This window comes from Dermacentor silvarum, chromosome 9 (genome assembly GCF_013339745.2).
Source record: "Dermacentor silvarum isolate Dsil-2018 chromosome 9, BIME_Dsil_1.4, whole genome shotgun sequence".
Lineage (NCBI taxonomy): Eukaryota > Metazoa > Arthropoda > Arachnida > Ixodida > Ixodidae > Dermacentor > Dermacentor silvarum.
The window spans coordinates 4,835,159-4,851,286 of record NC_051162.1 but is presented as its reverse complement, the minus strand read 5'-3'; the positions used below and the strand labels follow the sequence as shown (position 1 = coordinate 4,851,286).

The 16,128-nt window shown below is 47.5% G+C and overlaps 1 protein-coding gene across 1 annotated transcript in view; it reads left to right on the top strand.

Moving 5' to 3' along the window:
* Positions 1 to 16,128, top strand: part of LOC119465109 (WD repeat and HMG-box DNA-binding protein 1-like) — a 546,382-nt gene that overhangs the window by 354,754 nt on the left and 175,500 nt on the right. The gene's annotated exons all lie outside the window — the stretch shown is intronic.

Sequence of the window (16,128 nt, the reverse complement as noted above, 5' to 3'; positions counted from 1 at the left end):
TTTATGTGTACGCCGAGGTACTTATATTGCTTCACTATATGTATTACTTGCTGTTGAATTGACACCACGAAGTTACTCGTGTGTTCATTAAAGATCATAATCCCTGATTTCTCTGTGCTAAACTTAAGGCCTAGATTTGTCGCTGCGTTCCCACAGATATTCGCAAGTATCTGTAAATCTTTTTTATTGTCCGCTAGTAGCACAATGTCGTCTGCGTACATCAGTCCAGGGACCTTCTGTTGCACCATTTGTCCATTACGCATGTAGGATAAATCAAAACCTAATTCGCTGTTTTCCAGTCGTCTTTCTATGCCCTTGACGTAAAGCGTGAACAATGGTGACAGAGGGCATCCTTGCTTCAATCCTTGGTGAATTCCCACCATTTAATTTCCTTTTCGGCCTTCCCATGCCACTTGTACTTGGTTGTCTCGATATATCTCCCTCAGCAGCTCCACGACATCGTCATCTATGCCTTCGTATTGAAGAATATCCCACAACAATTCGCTGTCTACGTTGTCATAAGCTCCTTTAATATATAGAAATGCTATCCATAAAGGTCTTTTCTGAGCTACTGAAATCTCTATGCACTGAGTTAGTACAAACATATTGTCTTCTAAGCGTCTGCCTGGCCTGAACCCATTCTGTAGTTCCCCCAATACACCGTTTTCCTCCACCCACTTCGACAGTTCTAATTTTATGGCTTGCATTGCCATTCTATATATCACCGACGTTACTGTAACTGGCCTGTACGAGCTCGTCTTATCCTTATCTCCTTTGCCTTTGTAGATAAGATTCATCTTGCTTTCACGCCATCCAACGGGAATATTCTTTCTTCTAATCACTTGCTCTATGGCATTAGTCAGCAGTGCCTTGCTTTTTGGACCGAGGTTTTTGATTAGCTGTATTGGGATTTCATCGGGTCCTGCTGCCGTGTTGTTAGGGACATTTTCTGCTGCCTTTTTCCAATAAAAGCTTTCTATGCTAAATTTTGATCTCTCAGGCCTCTCTGTTGTTGCTGGATCTGTTGTCTGAACTACGCTTTTTCTCGTGCCGAAGTTATGCCTGATAACGTCTGTGATGTACCGCAGCGCATCATCGCCTTCATAGATGTTACCGTCTTCATCCCTTATAGCCGTTTGCGAGTTTCTAGTTGGAGCTCCGAGTGCTTTTATATGGTTCCAGAATCTTTTTGGGGCGCCTTTGTCTCTTTTGTGAATGTTATGCACCCAACGTTCACTTGCGCATTTAATTTTCTCTTGCACGAGCTCACTCGCAACCCTTTTCTTTTCTCGGTATGTATTCCATCTAAGGAGCACCTCTTCTTCTTGTAATCCCAACTTTTTGGCTTCTCGATGAAACCTAGATGCCTCTTTACGCTCTTCTATAGCTTGTTTAATTTCCTTGTTCCACCACTTACGTGGTTTCCTCTTTCCAATCCAACAATTGTTTAGCCGTGTCCGCCTTATTTCATGCTGCATAACCTCCACCAGTTCCTTATATTCCCAGACTGCTTTAGGAAAAGCCTCAATTTTGTTCTCTATGTTGTTTGCGATCTCTGTTATTTGCTCGTCATTTATTTTTAAGAACTCTGATGCTATTGGTTCATGTTCTGCGCTGGTATCTCGCCCAAACTTTAATGCTAAACGTCTATGATCGCTTCCCAGGCTATTTTTTCCATTTTCGTCTATTATCATTTGGTCTAGTTGTTCGTAGACCATTTCTGAGACTAAGGCGTAGTCGATACATGACTGCCTGTTTCCGCATTGCCACGTTACCTGTCCATGACACTTATTCTCCCTGTTAACTACTATAAGGTTCTGTTCATCACACAAATCCAGCACTAGAGAGCCGTTGTAATCATTATATCCGTCTAAATCGTCCATGTGCGCGTTCATATCTCCCACTAATATCACCTGGCCCGAGTTACTGAACTCATTAATATCGCTTCTAATGCAATCGACCAATTCCTTATTTTTTTCTCTGCTATCACTACCTGTCCATAGGTAAGCCACTCCCAGCCACGTCTTTTTACCTTGCCATGTACCACTGATCCATAAATGCTCTTTACATGTCTCGTTTACCCTTTGCCACTTCAGACCTCGCCTAATTAGTACGCCTACGCCTCCGCCTTTCCTTTACCCGGTCATTCTGTTGCACCCTTCCCATACAAAGTTGTCAATAACAGGCGGCTGCTCCAAATCTCGTAGATGCGTTTCGGTCAAGGCGTACACGCTAATTGCTTCATCCTTCAGCTGCGTTTGAATTTCCAGCCATTTTTCCTGCTTGCGACCATCCTGCATGTTAATGTAGCAAATTTTACCTTCTCTATTCTTACCATTTCTGCGTCTTTTCCTGACTCCTGGTCGCCTAATCCTGCCCTTTACTGGTGTTTCGCTATGTTCAATACTCAATCCTGCTTCCTGATTGCCTGGGGCCCGCCTAAAAAAGCTACAGCTCGTGCCGCGAATCGACATCCGACCGGTGTTGCTACACTTTCACTAAAATGTATCCCGTCACGCACAAAAGCGCCTTCGCGGCCTGCTCGGTGCACTTTTCGGTTGATGTCAATGACCGTAAAATTCATTGCTTTAGCTATGCTTTAGCATTGCTTTAGCAAATATTCCTGTTTACTGCAAGAAGTGCCCTTTCAATTTTATAACCCTGCCTTTCAACCTCTGGCGCCGTGCACACCGCGATTTGTACTTCCTTTGAAACATTCCGCAGGTCGGTGACCCCTTTGGCTATTTGCTTTGTGATCCCTGCTCCTCGTCCGTTCAGTACGTCAATCACTCCGCCCATTATCACCACTAGGTGTCTCTCCTCCATTGTGTCCCACATGCGTTCCTTGGCCTTCGCTATCACCTCTCTAATCGGCCTTCCCGGAAGCGCGCTAACCTGGACTCGTTCGTCTGTCCTACAGTGTACTAGAATATTGGGTAGTGTGCTCTCTGCCCTATGCGGCGCATGCTTCCAACTGAAGCCGCACATGTCGCCGGAGCCGGAGGCCGCTTGGGGCGCTGGAGCTAGTTTCACCTGAAGACCCGTGCCAGCGCGTGCGCTCCCGTCACTGCCATTCGCTTGCTGCAGTCTGCACACGAGGACGCGACTCGACTTGATTTTGATTGTTTTATTGCGATAGCAATTATATGGACACTCAAAAGCAGATTTCTGCCGTCGGCGTCGCCGTCGCCGTGAGGTTCCGTATGACGTCATTTGGAGATGAAATCGTCGCCGCGCGCCGAACGCTGTATGTGCGAGTGAAAGGGCGCGAGGGGCGCGTCTTTCACGGGGAGTGAACGCACGGCGGAGAACAAACGCGCGTTCTGCGCCGTGCTCGATTAAGGGCTGCAGAAGTAGGCGTTTTATTGCGATAGCAATTATATGGACACTCCAAAGCAGATTTCTGCCGTCGGCGTCGCCGTCGCCGTTGCCGTCGCCGTCGCCGTCGCCGTGAGGTTCCGTATGACGTCAATGGAGATGAAATCGTCGCCGCGAGCCGCCGAACGCTGTATGTGCGAGTGAAAGGGCGCGAGGGACGCGCGCTTTCACGGGGAGTGAACGCACAGCGGAGAACAAACGCGCGTTCTGTGCCGTGCTCCCTTAAGGGCTGCAGAAGTAGGCGTCTCTTTCCTCCTTTACAATCACCATATATGTAGAGCAAACGCGCCTTCTTCTGACGCACGAAAGGCCACGGGGGGGGGGGGGGGGGCAGGGAAGGGAGGCGACGTTTAGCTGCGGCACCAAGTGCCTATTTATATCAGAGGCTCCGGCAACAGTCACCAACGCCGCACGCATTTTGTGCGAACGCGGGCAAAACGCCAACGGCGTCGACAACAGTGCTGTGTGTTGCCGGTGCTGCTGCATGTCCAAGTTTGTACAGCGGATAAAACTACTATCCTTACTCCGTATAGCTCTCTACTAAGTTGCTATCGCAATTGATGCTTCGCCCTTCGGGTGAAACTGCGACAACTTTTCTTTTCTCCTTTACAATCACCATTTATGTAGAGCAAACGCGCCTTCTTCCGACGCGCGAGAGGCCGTTGGGGAGGGGGGGGAGGGGGAGGGAAGGGAGGCGACGTTTAGCTGCGGCACCAAGTGCCTATTTATATCAGAGGCTCCGGCAACAGTCACCAACGCCGCACGCATTTTGAGCGAACGCGGGCAAAACGCCGATGGCGTCGACAACAGTTCGTCGTGTTGCCGATGCTGCTGCATGTCCAAGTTTATACAGCTGATAAAGCTAATATCATTACTCCGTATAGCTCTCTACAATTTTCTGTATGTGGTAGTGCTCGTTTCATTTTCGCAGAAGAATTCGCTTCGTGCTATAGCTGCCTTAAGTCTGTCTCTAAAAACCCAGCGGCATAACTGCTGGCACAATATAGCACTGACACGTATCAAGGTGTTTGCTACTTTAAAATATGCAGTTGTATAACTTGATTAAACATTGCCGCTGGATTTGTCATCCTAACCAAACTATACCATAAATATTGTGCTCTTTCCAGTATATAACGTTGGCATAATATTTAAGCGTATGGCACGGACAATTGTATGTCAGAGAGCATAGCTCTGTCAGACAACAAGTTGCCGATGTGCTTCTTATTCTTTCGTTAAAGCTAAGCGGCTGTGCCATTTCAGCCTGCAATGCCTGCCTTGCAAGCTTCACATTGTTATATTTATTATTGCGATAGCAATTATATGGGCACTCCAAAGCAGATTTCTGCCGTCGCCGTGAGGTTCCGTATGATGTCAATGGAGATGAAATCGTCGCCGCGCGATCGATAAGTGGTTCTTGAGGGAAAGGGAAAGGTTGGCGCTATCTTCTGCAGCCCTTGAGGGAGCACGGCTCAGCGCCAACCGCCGCGCGCCGCCGAACGCTGTATATGCGAGTGAAAGGGCGCGAGGGACGCGCGCTTTCACGGGGAGTGAACCCACGGCGGAGAACAAACGCGCGTTCTGCGCCGTGCTCCCTTAAGGGCTGCAGAAGTAGGCGTCTCTTTCCTCCTTTACAATCACCATATATGTAGAGCAAACGCGCCTTCTTCCGACGCGCGAAAGGCCGTGGGGGAGGGGGGGAGGGAAGGGAGGCGACGTTTAGCTGCGGCACCAAGTGCCTATTTATATCAGAGGCTCCGGCAACAGTCACCAACGCCGCACGCATTTTGTGCGAACGCGGGCAAAACGCCGACGGCGTCGACAACAGTTCTGCGTGTTGCCGGTGCTGCTGCATGTCCAAGTTTAAACAGCTGATAAAGCTACTATCATTACTCCGTATAGCTCTCTACAAATTTGCTATCGCAATTGATGCTTCGCCTTTCAGGTGAAACTGCGACAACTTTTTTTGTAAAGTGCAACGTTCGTCGACTTGTCTCTGCAACGTCCTCGGACTTCCTTTGTGCTCGTTCTACGGTTGCGCTAAGAAACTATGCCTAGTCGCCGGCGCAATTGCTGTTTTGCACCAGTGTGCCGGACAGGCTCGCCGAAGGCGTTTCTTTTCAGCGTCCCACAAGAGGAAGAAAGGAGACAACAGTGGGAAAGGAACTTACACTGAGAAGAAAATAGCTTGACCAAACATCTGCCGTGTGCCAATTGCACTTTGAGCCGCGTTACATAATCAGGGACTTCGTTCACGTCGTTAACGGCAAGGAGTTTTTTTTTTTTTTCATTTCGCCGCACGGCATATTCTTAGGCATGCTCTTAAAGTGCTTTGTATCTAGTGTGTGCTCTGTGAGGAAAAAATGATTTGTTTTATTTTGTAAACATTGGTATTGTTCTAAAAAGAAATATTTCCTGCATGCACTAACAGGGAGGTTTGTAATATTTTTGGAATGGGCCACATTTTCCAACGCACGCTACACATGCAATGCTGCCCGGGTCGGCAGTGCAGCGCTACAGGTGTGTCCCTTCGCACGCGCTGCCCACGGGAAGCGCTTCTCATCAACACCACCGTTTCACACGCGCCTCCTCGTGGTCATCGAGTCTCTCTTCATGTCGGTCTACTTACGCCGCAGCACACCTGCTTACTTAATCAGCTCATGTTTACTACAATTCATATTGCTACCAAAGCCGCTCACCTTACTTCGTATGACATTGCTGTGTTGCTATCGCATTCACTGCTTCGCCCTTAGGGCGAAACTGTGACATTTTTTTTGATTCGATGCTGTTCCTAATAAAATGTGCGAACTTGAAAGTGCATTCGAAAATAAAAGCAATTTTATGCGCTCAAAGAGCAATGCCGCCTGCTCGCTGAAATGATTGCTCGAATTATTGTATACAATTAGAAATGAGCTTGTTTAATATTTTAAGGAAAATAATTTTTCATGCGCCGTGTTTTTCTTTCTGGCGATGTGTACCCACACGTCGTTTATATGCATTTATGATGCAAGAAAACTAACTGTCCGCAACTTGACCAAATGCGGTCAGCTTGGGCAATGGTCCACTGCTAATGAGAGCGGCGCGAGCTCGACGCTGGCCTTAGTGGACCGCAGTGGACGATTACGATTACACGGTGATAACTAGCACTATATATATATATATATATATATATATATATATATATAAAACGAAGAATCGCACTCGCATTATCGTCACAGTAACTGCTACAAACTACCGCAAGCTGCTCACTTTGGTGGCGAACCAGCGCCCAAATTCATGCCATCTCGCGAGGTCATCGATAAACCCTCCCGAGCCGTCGCAGTCACAATGGTAAAGTTATATATATATATATATATATATATATATATATATATATATATATATAGCACAAAATGCGAATTGACGCCTTTCCGGTAATACAGATAGCAAGAACTTATTTACGCTATGCAGTGCAATAACCCGCATAGCGTAGGCGCAAGACTGCAAAACGTTTCAGGTGCAAATATTTGTAGCGCCATCTCTCGGAGGCGACATCAAGGGCTTCAAGCGGAGCCGTCATCTGAGCCCACTATCCCTATTCTAGAACACTATAGTCTGTCCCTACCCTCTCTGCTATCGCCGGTTCTACTTTACGCATGTTGGAATCCCCAACAAAGACAACTCGACGCTTTCCTTCCCCCTCACCGCCGAAAGCTGCCCCCGAAGTCACAATGCCCTCCCCTCCTTTCTTATCCTTGCCCTTGGCTTTGTTTTCTTCCCCGGCCGCGTCAGTGGTATCCCCTTCGTGACTATCACTGACGTTTCCGCCACTGCTTCCCGGCGTGGCGGGTTCGGCTGTCTCTGCACTCGCATCGGAGCCAGCTCCGTTCGCGGTGCTCGCCTCGATGCGTTCATCATTGCTTTGCAGAATGGTGGCGCTCAGCTGGATTTCTGCGTTAGCTAGCTTTTCTTCTGCCTCCTTCCTCTGCTTCTGCTCGATTTTAAGTTCCTTTTCTAGCTTTCCAACCCGCTTAGCTAACTTATCCCTTCCTTCGACCTTCGAGATATGTCAGCGCCGCCTATGGGTTAAGTCGAGAAATAGGCGCGACGATGGCATATGGCCTCTGAGACCGGAATATCTCGCAGAACAACTAAAACTGTAATAAACGTGCGCTACTTAGCGTACGCTGTACTATCCCTAGCAAAAATTCTAATAGAAGTTTGTGTTAGTCTAATACAGTTTAGTATTAGTTGTATAAGTTTTGTATTAGACTGATAGAAATTTAATAGAAGTTTGTATTAGTCTAATACACTTTTGTATTAGTTGTATAAGTTTTTTATTAGACCAATAGAAATTTCTATTAGTCCTAGTGATTTACCTATAAGACCAATAGGCCTTTTGTATTAGACTTGTTAGTCTTATACAAACAGTGTTCCGTGTCTACTAGTATCTCTATTAGACTAATAGGTCCTATTGGCCTTATACAGATTGTTGCTGGTCTGATGCAACATGTATTGCTGGATTCCACAGCTCTTGTTTGCTGGTGAAAGTTGATGAAAAAAATAGACTAGCGGACTGCTTGCTTGCATGGAGAGGTGTTTCTGTTTAATCACTGAATAATTAAAAATTCTGATGTATAATTTTGCTTCACTGAGCCTCGTCGCGATGAGTCGTTGAGGAAACAGCTAGTGTTTACAGCACAGCGAATACTTCCCCACGAAAAAAAAGAAAAAAAAAACGAACAACCAGCCGTAATCTGCAAGATAGAATCGCGGTGCCCGGTCAGCTTACGAACGACGACGACGGTGCAATAACAGCAACCATATTTGTTTGCGGCTGAAGTTTCGTCAGTGTCGTATATTCTGTTGAAGTGCGCATAAAGTAAATGTTAAACTTTTAACCTAAATTGCTAACTTGATACCGCATATAAAAGGCCGTAATATTTATTGACATCAAAGAGCAGTATCGCAGAGAAGGGAACACGGCGGGCGGGTACGACATAAAAAAAGTTGTCGCAGTTTCACCCGAAGGGCGAAGCATCAATTGCGATAGCAACTTAGTAGAGAGCTATACGGAGTAAGGATAGTAGTTTTATCCGCTGTACAAACTTGGACATGCAGCAGCACCGGCAACACACAGCACTGTTGTCGACGCCGTTGGCGTTTTGCCCGAGTTCGCACAAAATGCGTGCGGCGTTGGTGACTGTTGCCGGAGCCTCTGATATAAATAGGCACTTGGTGCCGCAGCTAAACGTCGCCTCCCTTCCCTGCCCCCCCCCCCCCCCCCCGTGGCCTTTCGTGCGTCAGAAGAAGGCGCGTTTGCTCTACATATATGGTGATTGTAAAGGAGGAAAGAGACGCCTACTTCTGCAGCCCTTAAGGGAGCACGGCACAGAACGCGCGTTTGTTCTCCGCTGTGCGTTCACTCCCCGTGAAAGCGCGCGTCCCTCGCGCCCTTTCACTCGCACATACAGCGTTCGGCGGCTCGCGGCGACGATTTCATCTCCATTGACGTCATACGGAACCTCACGGCGACGGCGACGGCAACGGCGACGGCGACGCCGACGGCAGAAATCTGCTTTGGAGTGTCCATATAATTGCTATCGCAATAAAACTGCGCCCATAGTCAGCCGTAGTTGCGTACAGCACGTGTGCCATGGCGGCTGCCATGTCAAGGCGAGGTGTCACGCGAGGCGTGCGTGTTAGTGAATGAACGATGTGTTTTTAAGGAATCCGTGGTGTTAGCAACCGCGCAATCTCATTCGTGCAGTAGTATATTTGGATAGTTTTATCTATGGCTGCTGTTAATACTTCAAAACAACGCAAGGCAACTGTTTTACCCCTGTCCTTCGCGGCTTTGTGGATGTATTAGCGTGCATCGATGTGCAGCGTTTTCCCCGGCGCCGATTTACCATTTCGAGGTAATTATACTTCTTATTTATGCTTCTGTATGAAGTGTTTTCTTCTTTTTTTTTATCCTGACGGTGGACGCAACTACAGTGCCGTCGGGCCGATAGCTGTGTGCGTTGGAGCAATAGCATGCCTGTTTCCGACAACGCTGTGCAAAATTTCTGCCTAGAGTTTCTTATATCTGTCTACAGTTTCGATGGAACACACATCTTATGTTCATTTTGTGTGCCTTATAATTGTCCTGTCATGTCAGGTGGCGTCATTTTTTATTATGATAAACATTTTGAGCTAGCATATATCAACAGTCCTAAAATATTGGTGCTCCACATTATTCTAATTTGGAAGCAAAGATTGCCAGCTTAAACGTTTAGTGGTAGAACCAGCACCCCTGCTTTCAACTGTTTGTATATGCGTGCATTTTTCTGCCCAGGTTTTTTTAACCACTTCCTCAAAAGGACGTCCTCTGGTCGAAGTCAACGAAAAACTCAATCAAGATTGCTGACCTGACGATCTCGAAAGAGGAATTTGTAAAAAAAAACATGCTGTGCTAATAAATGCTGCTAGCAATTTTACCTGTTTTTCGTTATCTGGTGCATTGCAACATTTTTTTCACAGCAATAGACCTATTAGACTAACACTAATAGGCCTATTAGACTAATACACTAATAGACCTACTAGACTAATACACTAATAGACCTACTAGACTAATAGGCCTATTAGACTAATACACCAATATCTATTAGACTAATACACTAATAGACCTAATAGAATGTATTAGTGTCAATAACCTAATAGGCTATTAGTTTTTCTATTAGAAATTTCGCTAGGGATAGCGTATAGCGTACGCTACACTACAAGAAGAAAATCTGCAGACATGCTACACTAAAACTGTCTCAACTACACTCTACACTAAAACTGGCCCCAACGCAACCTTTATGTATGGACGCTTCCTGCTTCCCCAACGCAAACCTAATACATTAACGCTTCGTGCTGCCGATCACTTCGCCGAGTTTTATTTCGTAGCAATTTTATGGACACTCCAAGCGCATTTCTACTGTCGTCGTCGCCTTGAGGTTCTGTATAAAGTCCAACGGCGAAAGCATGGTCGCCGCGCGCCGTATGCTCTCTGTGCGAGTGAAAGCGCGCTGGGGACTCGTGCTTTCACGGAGAGCGAACGCATGGCGGAGAGAAAACGCGACGTCTTCCGTCGTGCGAAAGGCCGTGGGGGGATGGGAGGGGAGGTGACGTTTAACTACGGCACCAAATGCGTATCTTGCGACCGGGCGCAAGGGACTCACTCTCCCACGCGAAAGGAGGAAAGCGGCAAGGCAGCGCGGGAGAAAGGGGGCGCGGCTTCAGCTCTGTCACCAACTGGGTACCTTGCGCGGCTGCGGGCTGTCGCTCGCGCCGTATCTTGACAGCGATCTTCAAACGGCTCTTACCTTTGTTTGCGCTGTGCTTTCGCCTCTCAGTTTCCGTTGCAGCGATAGACCGCACGAACCTTCGGTCGCTGCTGCCGCCGCGCTTGCTTACGCCAGCGTTTTGACAGTGGATGCGGTCATCGTGTGTGATCTATTCATGTTTGCCTGTGCGCGCTGACACCATGCTTGTTAATTCAGTTAGTAAGCGAATGTGTCCAAGTTTATGCAGCCGATAAAGCTACTTTCCTTATTCCGTATAGCTTTCTACTAATTTGCTATCGCAATTGATGGTTCGCCTTTCGTGCGAAACAGCGACGTTTTCGAAACCTAATTACGTGACTTACAACTCTAGGCGTGCAAGGAGAGAGCGTACATTAGCTCGCATGATGCCACCAGCCATTTAAGCTCAGCTTTAGCCCCGGTACCCACCGCAGATGATCATTCACTCATGGCGCCTTTAACATTTTGTTCTGGAAACTTTGTCGGTTAACGACTTCAGTGCGACGATATTATCCAAAATGCTGACCAGAAAATGGGCAAGAAAGTTTTAAAAATGTTTGTGTGACGTTGTATTTGAATTTTTAGTAGGAGAACTGGTTGTTTATTGCAGTTGTGTAATGCTTATAGTTGTATGCTGGCTGTATTGTGGTAGTTGGATTACTGGCTGTATATTCTATTACTTTTATTGGTCAATGCCCACTGTAGTAAACAACATCAGCATGTTATTTTTTGCCGTTGTGCATGTACGTCCTGTATGTTAACTTTAGCCTTCTGTGTGAATACTTTATGCCATGAACGCTAATATAGTACTAGAGGCTTAGACAGGTGACTATTTAGTGTCGACGTTTACTCCATGCATCACGACAATCATGTACTGTTAACCGAATAAAAAAGTTGTCGCAGTTTCACCTGAAAGGCGAAGCATCAATTGCGATAGCAAATTTGTAGAGAGCTATACGGAGTAATGATATTAGCTTTATCAGCTGTATAAATTTGGACATGCAGCAGCACCGGCAACGCGCAGAACTGTTGTCGACGCCGTCGGCGTTTTTCCCGCGTTCGCTCAAAATGCCTGCGGCGTTGGTGACTGTTGCCGGAGCCTCTGATATAAATAGGCATTTGGTGCCGCAGCTAAACGTCGTCTCCCTTCCCTCCCCCTCCCCCCTCCCCCACGGCCTCTCGCGCGTCGAAAGAAGACGCGTTTGCTCTACATATAGGATGATTGTAAAGGAGGAAAGAGACGCCTACTTCTGCAGCCCTTAAGGAAGCACGGCGCAGAACGCGCGTTTGTTCTCCGCCGTGCGTTCACTCGCCGTGAAAGAGCGCGTCCCTCGCGCCCTTTCACTCGCACATACAGCGTTCGGCGGCGCGCGGCGACGATTTCATCTCGATTGACGTCATACGGAACCTCACGGCGACGGCGACGCCGACGGCAGAAATCTGCTTTTGAGTGTCCATATAATTGCTATCGCAATAATAAATATAATAGGCCAGCACGCCTTAAATCCTGCGCCACGATCTACCAAAAGCCCGAAAATATGCTGAGACGAAACGAGCATTGCATTGCAATAAATGACAAGCACCGTCCTTGGCCGTTTTTACCAGAAACTGGTGGGCATGGTTAAATCATTTTGAAGATCAGTACTGCACCTATCCAGCCATTGCTTTCTGGTGCGAAACGCTGCAGCTAATATTTCGTTGCTTGCTAGCGTCTTGAAGGCATTGTGGCTGAATTTAGTGGCCAACATGTATTACGCGTTCCTTATTCAGTATATCTCCCTTACAAGAATTTCGTAAGAGTTCAGTAAGTATGAAAACGTTTCATTACGATAGCTTGTTTTTAGAGCGAAAGCTCTACTACGCCATGTGTCGCAAGGTCATTCATCGCGTCGCAATGACCTTGAGCGGCCGGAGTGCGAATGTGGCTGGTGTAACGTGATCCGCTGCGGAGAGGTGTCACAGCTGCGCTTGCTCGGAACCTCGCCGCTGCGGTACCACATGACTACTAGGCAAGGGTTTAACGGCTGCTTCGCCGGCGCTTGGCCGCTCCGTCTCGCCATGGATGGTGCGCCGACAGGGCCGTCTGTGCGTGAGCTTCAGCGCAAGTGACAGGCTGAATCCAGTCATCCAGTAGATATGGCTAGACGGCAGGCTGCGGAATTTCAAGCAAAGGCAAAGTTGGCTGCTGAAACACCCGGGCAAAGAGAGGCCATATTAGCACGTTATAGAGAAGCTTACGAAGCATGGAAGCGTGCATTAATGAAACACTTCATCTCTCTGGGGTTTTACATGCCAAAACCAGTTCTTATTATGAGGCACGCCGTAGTGAAGTGCTCTGGATTAATTTTGACCACCTGGGGTTTGGCCACCTGGGGAACGTGCACTACAACGCAAGCACACAGGCGTTTTTGCAATTCGCCCCTATCTGCATTTCTCAATGCGGCCGCCGCGGCCGGAATTAGATCCCGCGATCTTGTGCTCAGCAGCCTTAGCTGACTGAGCCACCGCGGCGGGTTAATGAAATACTGTGTGCATAGTCTTTGGGAAACCAAATCAAACAGACCTTTCGCTCGTGATAACTACGTTTACAAGAGTTATTTAAAAAAGAAGCTTTCCTCGCCCCGTCGTTGCACTTTCCCACTGCTGCGGATGTCTGCTGTCTTACCGAAAAGCTCATATACACAACGGCTCTCCTATTTTCAAGCTCCTACTTGTGATCATTCCTGTCTTGTTCCTTTTCTGTCGCCGTCAATATGTCGTCATACCTATGTCGTTATGCCCACGGCTCTTTTATCATGTTTTAATGTTTCGTATGTACTCCCCTTTTTCCTTTAAATTTATGAAGTTTTTGTCGGGCTCTTAAATAAATATGGTTCGCAACCAGTGCTTTCCGAACAAGTCCGATCCAGAGCCTCTATGTAGAGTCGAACCAGTGGTCACTCCATCTGCATCGTTCATATAGCAGTTTCGCATATTTTCTGACAGTACAAGCAAACAATGAACATCCTTCTTATTCCACCATAAACGGTATGACCGCCGCTGCACTCTTCCACAACCGACCTGCAGCGAGGAAACCGTTCTCTTTACGTGTAAGGAATATGAGGGAGCAAATGGGTGTTCCAGTATTTGAACATCGTCCTAAGGCTCCAGCGAAACTGTTACCGCCGTGGCAATAGCAGTTCATAGTGTGACACATCGTTCGTAGAGGTCACTAAGCATGCAACAGAGGCACATATCAAAATGCATTTCCTCGAACTCCAGTCCAAGTACTCGTGTACAGAGTTTTACACAGACGCTTCTAGGTCACATGCCGGGGTATCATATGCAGCCGTCGGCCCATCCTTCTCGGAATCCGGTGTACTGCACCCGGAAACAAGTATTTTTACTGCTGAGGCCCATACACTATTGTAGGCTGTGAATCATATAATAAAATCAAAACCTCAAAAAGCAATTGTATTTACAGACTCTCTAAGCGTCATAAAAGCCCTGATGTCACTCTGCAAACACAAAAAAATGTCACAGTTTCGCCCTAAGGGCGAAGCAATGAATGCGATAGCAACACAGCAATATCATACGAAGTAAGGTGAGCGGCTTTGGTAGCAATATGAATTGTAGTAAACTTGAGCTGATTAAGTAAGCAGGTGTGCTGCGGCGTAAGTAGACCGACATGAAGAGAGACTCGATGACCACGAGAAGGCGCGTGTGAAACGGTGGTGTTGATGAGAAGCGCTTCCCGTGGGCAGCGCGTGCGAAGGGACACACCTGTAGCGCTGCACTGCCGATCCGGGCAGCATTGCATGTGTAGCGTGCGTTGGAAAATGTGGCCCGACTATTACTAACTGAATGAACAAGCGTGGTGTGAGCGCGCACAAACAAACATGAATAGATCACACTGAATGACTGCAGACAACGACCGTCAAAACTCTGGCAGCAAGCGGATACGCCGCAGCGGCGAAGGTACGTGCGGTCTATCGCTTCAACGGAAACTGAGCGGCGAATGCACGGCGCATAAAGGTCAGAGCCGTGTGGAGATAAGAGAGGGTGCGAGCGAGCGACGAGCGCGGTTGTTGGCAGAGTGGAAGTGCGCCCCCCTCCCCCCCCCGCTTCCTCCGGCGCTGGCTTCCCGCTTCCTTGCTTGCGCGTGGGAGATTGAGTGCGTTCGCTCTCCGTGATAGCGCGCGTCCCCGCACGCTTCCGTTCGGGCATACGGCACGCGGCGAAGATTTTATCTATAGGGAACCTCACGGCGACGGCGACGCCGACGGCAGAAATCCGGTTGAAGTGTCCATATAATTGCTATCGCAATAAAATTCTGTACTCACTGAGCTCCATTCCACTCTATGCAGAGCGTATATGTCAAACTAGCATGTCATTATATGCTGGGTGCCGGGCCATAGAGACATTGAGGGTCATGTGCGAGCATACCAAATGGCCATATCAGCTACATCGCGCGCTACTAATCATACAGTAGCTATTCCTGCAACAGACTTGAAACCTTTCTTGCGAAAGAAACTGCGAAGCCACTGGCAACGCTGGTGGGACGCTGAAACAAATAATAAACTTCACTTGATTAAACAACAGTTAGGTTTCTGGCCCCCCGTAACGAAATCACGACGAACTGATGTCCTATTCTGTCGTCTCAGAATAGGACGTACATTTGGCACCCACAGTTTTTTGCTGACTGGTGATGAACCATCAACCTCTGGTAGATGTGAGAGGCTGACCGTCCTCCACGTCCAGTGTCGGGAAGCTGAAAAAGAGAGAAAGAAACATTTTTTCTCTAGCATACCGCGAATGTGTTCCTTTCCATCCTATGTTTCTTGGTGAAGAGACGCTAAAGCTGTCCTAGGCTTCTTAAAAGATGTGGTCCTGCATGTTACTAGTCCAATAATTTCGTAGCGCATCCTTTCTCTAGAGAATGCCGCTGTGATAGTAGTTCAGTATAGCACATGCCTCCGGGCCCTCGCACTTCAAGGGCTCTCTTAAGGCAGTAGTGCTTTTCGAAAACTTTCGCCTGTGCCATATTTTAGTGTACCATCACTCTTTCACAATACATCTCTCGAGTCCATAGCACACTTCATTAGTCATTGCCATAATCTTGTTACCTATAGATTTTACACACTTTACAGTGACTATTTTTAGGCCCCTTTACAGCCATGCCACATCTGTTTTATTCACACCTTATACTTCACTATTCATACCACTGACAAGCCATTATCATCGCCTTGGCGCTCTTTGGCCACTGCTGGCCCTTGCACCAATAAACTCCAACAATCATCATCATCTGTTCGAAACCAAGGCAGTGCTTAACTTCTTAAATAATGTCGTGCTGCATGTTATTAGCCCGAGAGATTCGTAGCCCTCCCTCTATCTAGAGAGAGACAGAACAATTATTTGGATCATTTAGGTTGTTGATCATGAGAACCTTTCTCTAGAGGGTATT